The sequence below is a fragment of the Helianthus annuus genome, chromosome 17, assembly GCF_002127325.2.
Source record: "Helianthus annuus cultivar XRQ/B chromosome 17, HanXRQr2.0-SUNRISE, whole genome shotgun sequence".
NCBI lineage: Eukaryota > Viridiplantae > Streptophyta > Magnoliopsida > Asterales > Asteraceae > Helianthus > Helianthus annuus.
The window spans coordinates 8,342,257-8,350,706 of NC_035449.2; the positions used below are offsets into that span (position 1 = coordinate 8,342,257).

The window sequence follows — 8,450 nt, forward strand, 5'->3', positions numbered from 1 at the left end:
TAATTGCTTGTCTTGAATTCTTGGTGGATGTAAACTGTGAAATAGAAAGGGGGTCATTCTTGTGAATATTACATGGTTAATCGGACCACAATAACAATTAAAACACAAGTGAGATTGGACTAGGCTGCTATTTTGGGTAGATGTGTTTTGGGCCGGTCATCGGCTGGGCCGATGCTGGGTTGGGTTCAGGACTGATTCAACCTGGAATAACTTTAGGCGGGTTCGAATTAGGTGATGGGGTTGCATAAACAAAGGGCCCATATGATATTACATGGGCCGCATGACGGGTCGGGGCAGCCGAGCAGTTCGCTGAAGTGGGCTGGGTCAGTGGTCGGCCAGCTTTTGTATAGGCGAATAATGGGCTGCAAAACAATATCGGGCGACATAGTTAATGTTAATACAATATTGAGCTATACACACACTGTTTGTACGTTATATGTTTCGGGTGTCAACGAATGAACTGTGCATGTTTTGTATGTATAAATTAATGTGACAATTTGACTTATGAGATGAATATATACACTAGAGACTTTTTGATTGACTGATAGGGTTTGAACTTCACGAGGGTACTACATGTATCTTGACTATGTGATAAATGAATAAGGAATGTATAGCTTGTTGTATGTGAAACATGTGGTTTATGTGTACGTAGAACTGACTATTATCGTAACCGTGGTAGGACGTATTTGATCGGTTGTTAAACAAGTAAATAATCTTACCGAGCAAAACCAAGGTGAGTTCATCTCTCTTAAGCATGCGTCCCGGTGGTTGGGACAGTCAGTGGGTATCCTAGGGAGGGATAAGTCTTTTGGGTAAAAACGGGAATGTTGGATAATATACTCTTCCTATCACCTTTAAAGTCCCTCCGTGTTGTTTGGTTACCTGGGAGGTAACATGGTATTAGTTAGTAGCGCTACTTAGGTTTGGCAACCTCACCCCGTTCCTGGGAGGACGGGTGTTGAACTAATGACCTCGTCATGACCAATGCTTTGATAGGAGCATTGGAGAAAGGGCAAAATAATCAGAAGCCGTCTTGTATTCGGGTTATTATCAACATTGTTTTCAACATTACTTTTGGATTTAATTCAATGGATTAACTAAACACTTGGTAACCAACGTTTTCGTAAAACTATGAACTCACCAGCGTTGTCTGATACACTTGTTGCATGCTCGCAGGTCGTTAGATTATATGGATTTGGAACTTGCTGTCTGAAGTAGCTGGAGTTGTCATCGGTCGTGCTGATTTGATACGAATGATGGGTTTATTGATTACATACATTTAATTTGAAACGGTTAAACTATGTTTTCTTTTATTCGCTTCCGCTGAACATGTTGGTTTTCATTTAAACCTATTGACGGTACTTTTCAGTAATAATTGATGTTTTTATTTAACAACTTGTGATTGGTTCAATATGATTAGTGGCTCGTTATTGGTTTGTCACACGCCTAGTAGGGTTTCCCATGGGTGGTATTTTGGGGGTGTGACAGTTTGGTATCAGAGCCACTGGTTATAGTGAACTTGGTTTTAAAACGTTTTTATAAAACCAGACTATAACCGAACAGGTCCGAAATCGACCATGACACTCAGCTCCAGACTGCAAGGTTCGTTTCTCGTTTACTATTGCATAGTATATCTAGTGTTTGCTTATGAATAACATCACACGTGAATGCACACTTGGCACTGCAGTATGAACTTCTATATTACCAACCCATGTTACGTGTTTTAAGAGTGCGACTCTTCTTGAACTTTCATGATCTATGTTGTGGCGTCATCTGTCTTATTGCTCGAATTCGGGGAACCTTTTAGCGCGAGTTAAGAGGCACTGAGATAAGCATGGAAATTGCCTTATTATTATGGGTGCACACATAATAATAATGTGGGGTGCATGTGAGTCCCAGTGAGGCTTAACGAGTGTGAGAGGGGTTCCGCTCTGTTAATTGATGTTATGTTAGAACTCAGCAGTCTATAGGAGTCATAGCAGTGATTGTCTCCTACTCGAACATGATCTTTTCACACCTTTCTGAATCCTTACGAATCTCGATGCTATCGAGTATCGCCTGATCACACATCTGAACGCCTAGCGAACTGTGTAGAATGTTAGGTGCTAGTACGAATGTCCCTATGTTGGATGGCTCAGAGTCAAATGATTGGACTATACTTTCCTCACTTATCTTTGTTTGCTGTAACTTAGCGTGTTGACGCCTTAGATCCCGAAGTACGATCACTTCTGCAACACTCTCGCGACATACCGTGTATTACTCAGTCAACTTGCAAGAACGATGGACAAGAGGGTAAACGTAGTACCTTACTGACTTCAGCATTTGAACGACCCTAGTTACCGACAACGAACAACAACGATTTGACTCCAATCGAATCCTTAACCCCAGCCAGCGACTCGTGGGAGTCGACTCTTACGAACCAATCGGGACAAAATCGATGACGATTGACGGTAGAGCGGACTGTGTAACCGCCCGCACCATGAGTAGTGCCTTAGGACGTGGCACGAAATGTGAAAAGATGGACCTTGTTGGTGAAAGGACGCAGGACACCGTTACAGGCAACAATATTAGAGGCAACAGTCGCGGTAACATCAAAGTACTCGTGATCGTAGCTTACAGTATGGAAACGAAGGTGACGACGACCAAGGGAACGACGACAGTACTGGAAATTCTCGTGACGAAAACAACACTGGAAATGAAGCTCATGGAAGGACATTTAGCATGGCATAGGCTATACCAGGCGTAATAGCAGCACGATAGCTTGGATGGGTAGCTATTCGCTTCATCTCTGTTCTGTCTAACCCTGATGCTTCTTGAAACCGAACCTGTTGTGGAGTCGGCTGATGCAAGTCAATTGAAGCCTTATATGTTCGCCAGGATGCAAACTCGACCTTGGGGGACAGGTGTTCGACATTGACCTTCCTTCTACTACCCCTGATGGTTACAATGCAGTAGTTAGTGTGGATTGGTTATTCAGAAATCGCGCAGACATACCTTGTGAGGAGAAAATTTTGTGTGGAGAATCGTTATTTGTTCTAAAGCAACAGAGTGGTGCAAAGGTTAGCGCCATATCAGCTATGAAGGCCCAAAAGTCTCTACGGAGGGATCACCCCGCTACGTTAGCAACCGTTACTGATGATAAGGCTAAGGAAGAGAGGATCGAGGATCCACCAGTTGTTTAAGATTACTTCCACAACTGTTAGGCAGAAACTCAGTTTGATCTCACGCCAGAGTTTTGGCGGAACTAGTTTTTTTTTTGTTTGCTTTGGGGAGCCCCAATTACACCCATGAAGACAAGTTTTTCCGTACGTGTACTGGTTATCAAGAACTTAACAAGGTGACAGTCGAGAACCGTTTGCCTCGACCATGTAGTGACAACCTGTCGACTAGTTGCGAGGGACAAGCTTTCATTCGAGGATTGAATTACGAACGGACTATTATCAGACGGAAATTCATGGGGAGAATGTTCTTAAAGCGGCTTATCAAACGCAATTCGGCCATACGACTTTGTATTCCATGACCTTGGGGTTAATCAAGCACCATCAGCTTTATGGATTAGATGAACCGACCGTGCTTATTGAGGACATTTGAAATCATTACCAGGCGAAAGGAACATCATGGACGGCATTTGTAGCTTATTATAGAACCCTGGGGGAGGAGCAACTCCACGCGAAGTTTACCTAAGTGTGACTTCAGGATTTGGGAGGTACTCTTGCTTGGTCGCGAAGTCGACGGAGTGGAACATGCAGATCCCGCTAAAGACCCTTTCCATCAGATATTAATCGGCACCGAATAGCCCATCGGGGATATAGTAATTTCTTGGTCCAGCTAGTTACTATCATAGATTCATCACAGGACTTTCGAGGTCTTCGCAGCTTCAATCTCTTTAGCACAGCATGGTGCTGTGAACTCTTGGGAGACGAAACAGGAGGACATCTTTTCAGCTTTTGGAAACCCAACTCTGCAACGCACTGAGCATCACTTCTATCCGAGGGTGCTGATGATCTGGCGGTATACCATGATGCTCCGAGTCAGAGTCTCAATTACACAACGATGCAACATGAGAGGGCGATGGCTTACAAGGTAGATTAACAGGGAGAATTGCGCGACTCACAACCTGAAGTGGAAGCCACGATCTCGGATTTGAGCTGGAGGCATTACTTGGACGGTACCAAATACATTACTTAGACCGATCACAAGGGCCTCCCATGTATCGTTGTTTCGAAAGGACCTAAAGCATGAAATAACACCGTTGGATGGAACTCTTGAATGAATACGACCGTGAAACCTGGACGTGCACGAGCTTTGCGGCTCGCTATCGACTCTAACATACCTGATCAGACTCGCCTTGCCCAAACTGAAGAACTGAAGGAAGAAAGTTCTCAAGATTGACCCATGCGGGGCATGGGGAAGCAACTCTTGGCAGGTCGGACGATATTCGTTGCTTCATGGAACGAATATGGACCTCACTATATAGCAACCTTAGGGAACTGGTGCAGGCGAAGCACACGGGCCTCGATATCCTATTCATCTGAGTTTCGATAGGATGTATTAAAGCCTGAAGACCATGTACTGGTGACCGGGCCTGAAGGCCCATATAGCCACGCATGAGAACGATGGTTGACTTGTGGGAAGGTCCGGGTGGGATATTAGCAACCAGAAACACGTGTACGGAAATGAGAACAGACTGCCATGGATTTTGTCACTAGTCTACTTACAACTCGAAACGGAAACATTATCACCTGGGTGATCATTGATGGACTCAAGTTACCTGTACACATTCTTGCAATCGAGAAAACTGACGAGTCTTCACAGTTGTGAATGTTCATCTAAGAGAGGTGGCTTTAGGCACGAGGTGCCAACTCCTGTTATCTCTGAATTTGATCTATGCATGATCTATGTCAGACAGTACACAACACCCTTGGCTCGCGACAGGACCAGAGCATTGCTTATCGCTGTTGTCCAGGACTGGTACTCGAAACTCTTGGGAAGGTTGTTTGGATCAGGAGTCGATTGGCGGCAACGCGTGACCATCAGGAAAGCTCATAAGCTTGGGAAACGCTGGAGGCAATAGTATTGTGTTGAAAGTCTCACCCTGGGAGGGTTTGGTACGCTTGGGAAGCGTGACAAGCTTAATTTACGTTACGTCGGGTTATTTGGAATTCTGGAAGGAATCGGTCACGTCGCCTAAAACTCGGGTTCCCCGACGAATTGGGAGTCTAAAGTAGTGTTTGTCCGACGAAACGCTGGTGATACCTTCTTAGAGTCCGAGGCTAACGACAAGTTGCAATTGTCAAGGTGTCTATTGAAATCATGCCCCGGGAGGTTAAGGTTTGCGAGCACTGTCAAATTCCAATTATGAGAGTTCATTGGAACTTGAGACTAAGTATCCGCAATCGTACGAATCTGCTGAATCAATTCCGATGCAACTGGTGAATTTCGAGGACGAAATTCCCTTTCAAGTTGGGTATGATGTGGCACCTGAGAATAATCCGCAACAATCTTGACTTCTCACTTCACTCCTTTGTGCTTACTTGTTAAATTTCGGGACGAAATTTCTTTCAAGTTGGGGATGATGTGACAACCCGTTCGTTTTCCTTTTAAAAAATTAATTATATACTTAACCTAATCTATATCGTGTTGAACCGACCCAAACTGTTTGAACTAACGTGTCTCGTTTGTTGATCCAACTTGTTCACGTAACTCGAAACTCGTGAGGTCCAAACCATAGCATAAATGTTATAGATGTATATTTGTTGGTTGTGTTAACATAATACTAAAAAAAATTATAATAAATAGAATAAGAAAATGTTGTAGTTGAATAATTATTGTGTAGCCATAATTGCATCTTTTGCAATTCGACTTGCAGCCCAAACCATCCAGCCCAAATCCCACTTTGTTCTCGGTTCATTAAAAACCCAAACCGCCCACCCATGTCCCATCTTTATGAATTATAAGTAAGTAATACAGAACACCTTTAATTCATTGCAAAACCCTAGAGCCTCTCTTGAACCTGACGATAATACCTCTAATTCGTGGAGCCTTCTCTTCGATCTCATCTAATTTCCGGTCAGTAGGTTACTCTCTCTAACTTATTTTGGTTCCCTGTCATATGTTATATATGATTTCTTGAATATAATGTGATCTGGTGAACGATTAGTGGTTAACATGTTATATAAGGTTTCTTGAATATATAGTGATCAATATGCTACCTGTGATCTTCCGAATGCATAGTGATCAATCTGTTTTAAGAACGTGGAGCTGATGAACAACATGACTTAGCATGGGCCGAGACTTTTAATATTATAACTTGAAAGTTATATGTAATTATGATCACGTTTGAGAAAATCAACATTAATAAAAGAATTGTGGCCGCACAGTGGGTTAGTTGGGTTTGGGCTTTTGTGTAAATCTTGTGTGTTAATGGTTAGCTAGAAGTGTATGTATTGGAAATCACCTACTGCCATGTGATGTGTTAAGGAGAGTGGCGGCCATGTGATGTAATTTTGATTTGATCAAACAAGTAGGGATCCTATTAATGTTGTCGGTTATAATTAAAGGTATTAAGTGAGTTAATGTCATGTGCAAGATGTCAGAATAAAAGTAAGTTTCATCCAGCCTATTGTTTTACATGTTGATTTTCATGACCGTATGTATATGATTGAATATAATAATAGAGTTGTTTTGTTAGTATGAGAATCGTGCAGACCTACTGATTTAGAACTGGTTGATTTTTGAAGTAAAAAATATAAAACATATAGTGATAAAATTCCAAGAGATAGGCTAATTAATTGAAGTCTAATTGCTTGTCTTGAATTCTTGGTGGATGTAAACTGTGAAATAGAAAGGGGGTCATTCTTGTGAATATTACATGGTTAATCGGACCACAATAACAATTAAAACACAAGTGAGATTGGACTAGGCTGCTATTTTGGGTAGATGTGTTTTGGGCCGGTCATCGGCTGGGCCGATGCTGGGTTGGGTTCAGGACTGATTCAACCTGGAATAACTTTAGGCGGGTTCGAATTAGGTGATGGGGTTGCATAAACAAAGGGCCCATATGATATTACATGGGCCGCATGACGGGTCGGGGCAGCCGAGCAGTTCGCTGAAGTGGGCTGGGTCAGTGGTCGGCCAGCTTTTGTATAGGCGAATAATGGGCTGCAAAACAATATCGGGCCACATAGTTAATGTTAATACAATATTGAGCTATACACACACTGTTTGTACGTTATATGTTTCGGGTGTCAACGAATGAACTGTGCATGTTTTGTATGTATAAATTAATGTGACAATTTGACTTATGAGATGAATATATTCACTAGAGACTTTTTGATTGACTGATAGGGTTTGAACTTCACGAGGGTACTACATGTATCTTGACTATGTGATAAATGAATAAGGAATGTATAGCTTGTTGTATGTGAAACATGTGGTTTATGTGTACGTAGAACTGACTATTATCGTAACCGTGGTAGGACGTATTTGATCGGTTGTTAAACAAGTAAATAATCTTACCGAGCAAAACCAAGGTGAGTTCATCTCTCTTGAGCATGCGTCCCGGTGGTTGGGACAGTCAGTGGGTATCCCAGGGAGGGATAAGTCTTTTGGGTAAAAACGGGAATGTTGGATAATATACTCTTCCTATCACCTTTAAAGTCCCTCCGTGTTGTTTGGTTACCTGGGAGGTAACATGGTATTAGTTAGTAGCGCTACTTAGGTTTGGCAACCTCACCCCGTTCCTGGGAGGACGGGTGTTGAACTAATGACCTCGTCATGACCAATGCTTTGATAGGAGCATTGGAGAAAGGGCAAAATAATCAGAAGCCGTCTTGTATTCGGGTTATTATCAACATTGTTTTCAACATTACTTTTGGATTTAATTCAATGGATTAACTAAACACTTGGTAACCAACGTTTTCGTAAAACTATGAACTCACCAGCGTTGTCTGATACACTTGTTGCATGCTCGCAGGTCGTTAGATTATATGGATTTGGAACTTGCTGTCTGAAGTAGCTGGAGTTGTCATCGGTCGTGCTGATTTGATACGAATGATGGGTTTATTGATTACATACATTTAATTTGAAACGGTTAAACTATGTTTTCTTTTATTCGCTTCCGCTGAACATGTTGGTTTTCATTTAAACCTATTGACGGTACTTTTCAGTAATAATTGATGTTTTTATTTAACAACTTGTGATTGGTTCAATATGATTAGTGGCTCGTTATTGGTTTGTCACACGCCTAGTAGGGTTTCCCATGGGTGGTATTTTGGGGGTGTGACACTTAAAGTATCTCCATGGAAAGGGGTTGTTCGATTCGGTAAAAAGGGTAAACTTGCCCCTCGTTACGTTGGACCTTTCAAAATCCTCGAACGAGTTGGCAAGTAGCGTATTTGTTGGATCTACCACAGGAACTGAGTAACGTTCATCCGACATTTCACGTTTCA

At 42.3% G+C, this 8,450-nt stretch overlaps 2 long non-coding RNA genes across 2 annotated transcripts; both read left to right on the plus strand.

Moving 5' to 3' along the window:
- Nucleotides 1-699: 699 nt before the first annotated feature.
- Nucleotides 700-1,411, plus strand: LOC118489087. The gene is made up of 2 exons (XR_004886108.1): nucleotides 700-733; nucleotides 1,177-1,411. It is a non-coding gene; the product is annotated as an uncharacterized LOC118489087 (long non-coding RNA).
- Nucleotides 1,412-7,498: 6,087 nt separating this feature from the next.
- Nucleotides 7,499-8,210, plus strand: LOC118489088. Its single transcript, XR_004886109.1, has 2 exons — nucleotides 7,499-7,532; nucleotides 7,976-8,210. It is a non-coding gene; the product is annotated as an uncharacterized LOC118489088 (long non-coding RNA).
- The last annotated feature ends 240 nt before the right edge of the window (nucleotides 8,211-8,450 follow it).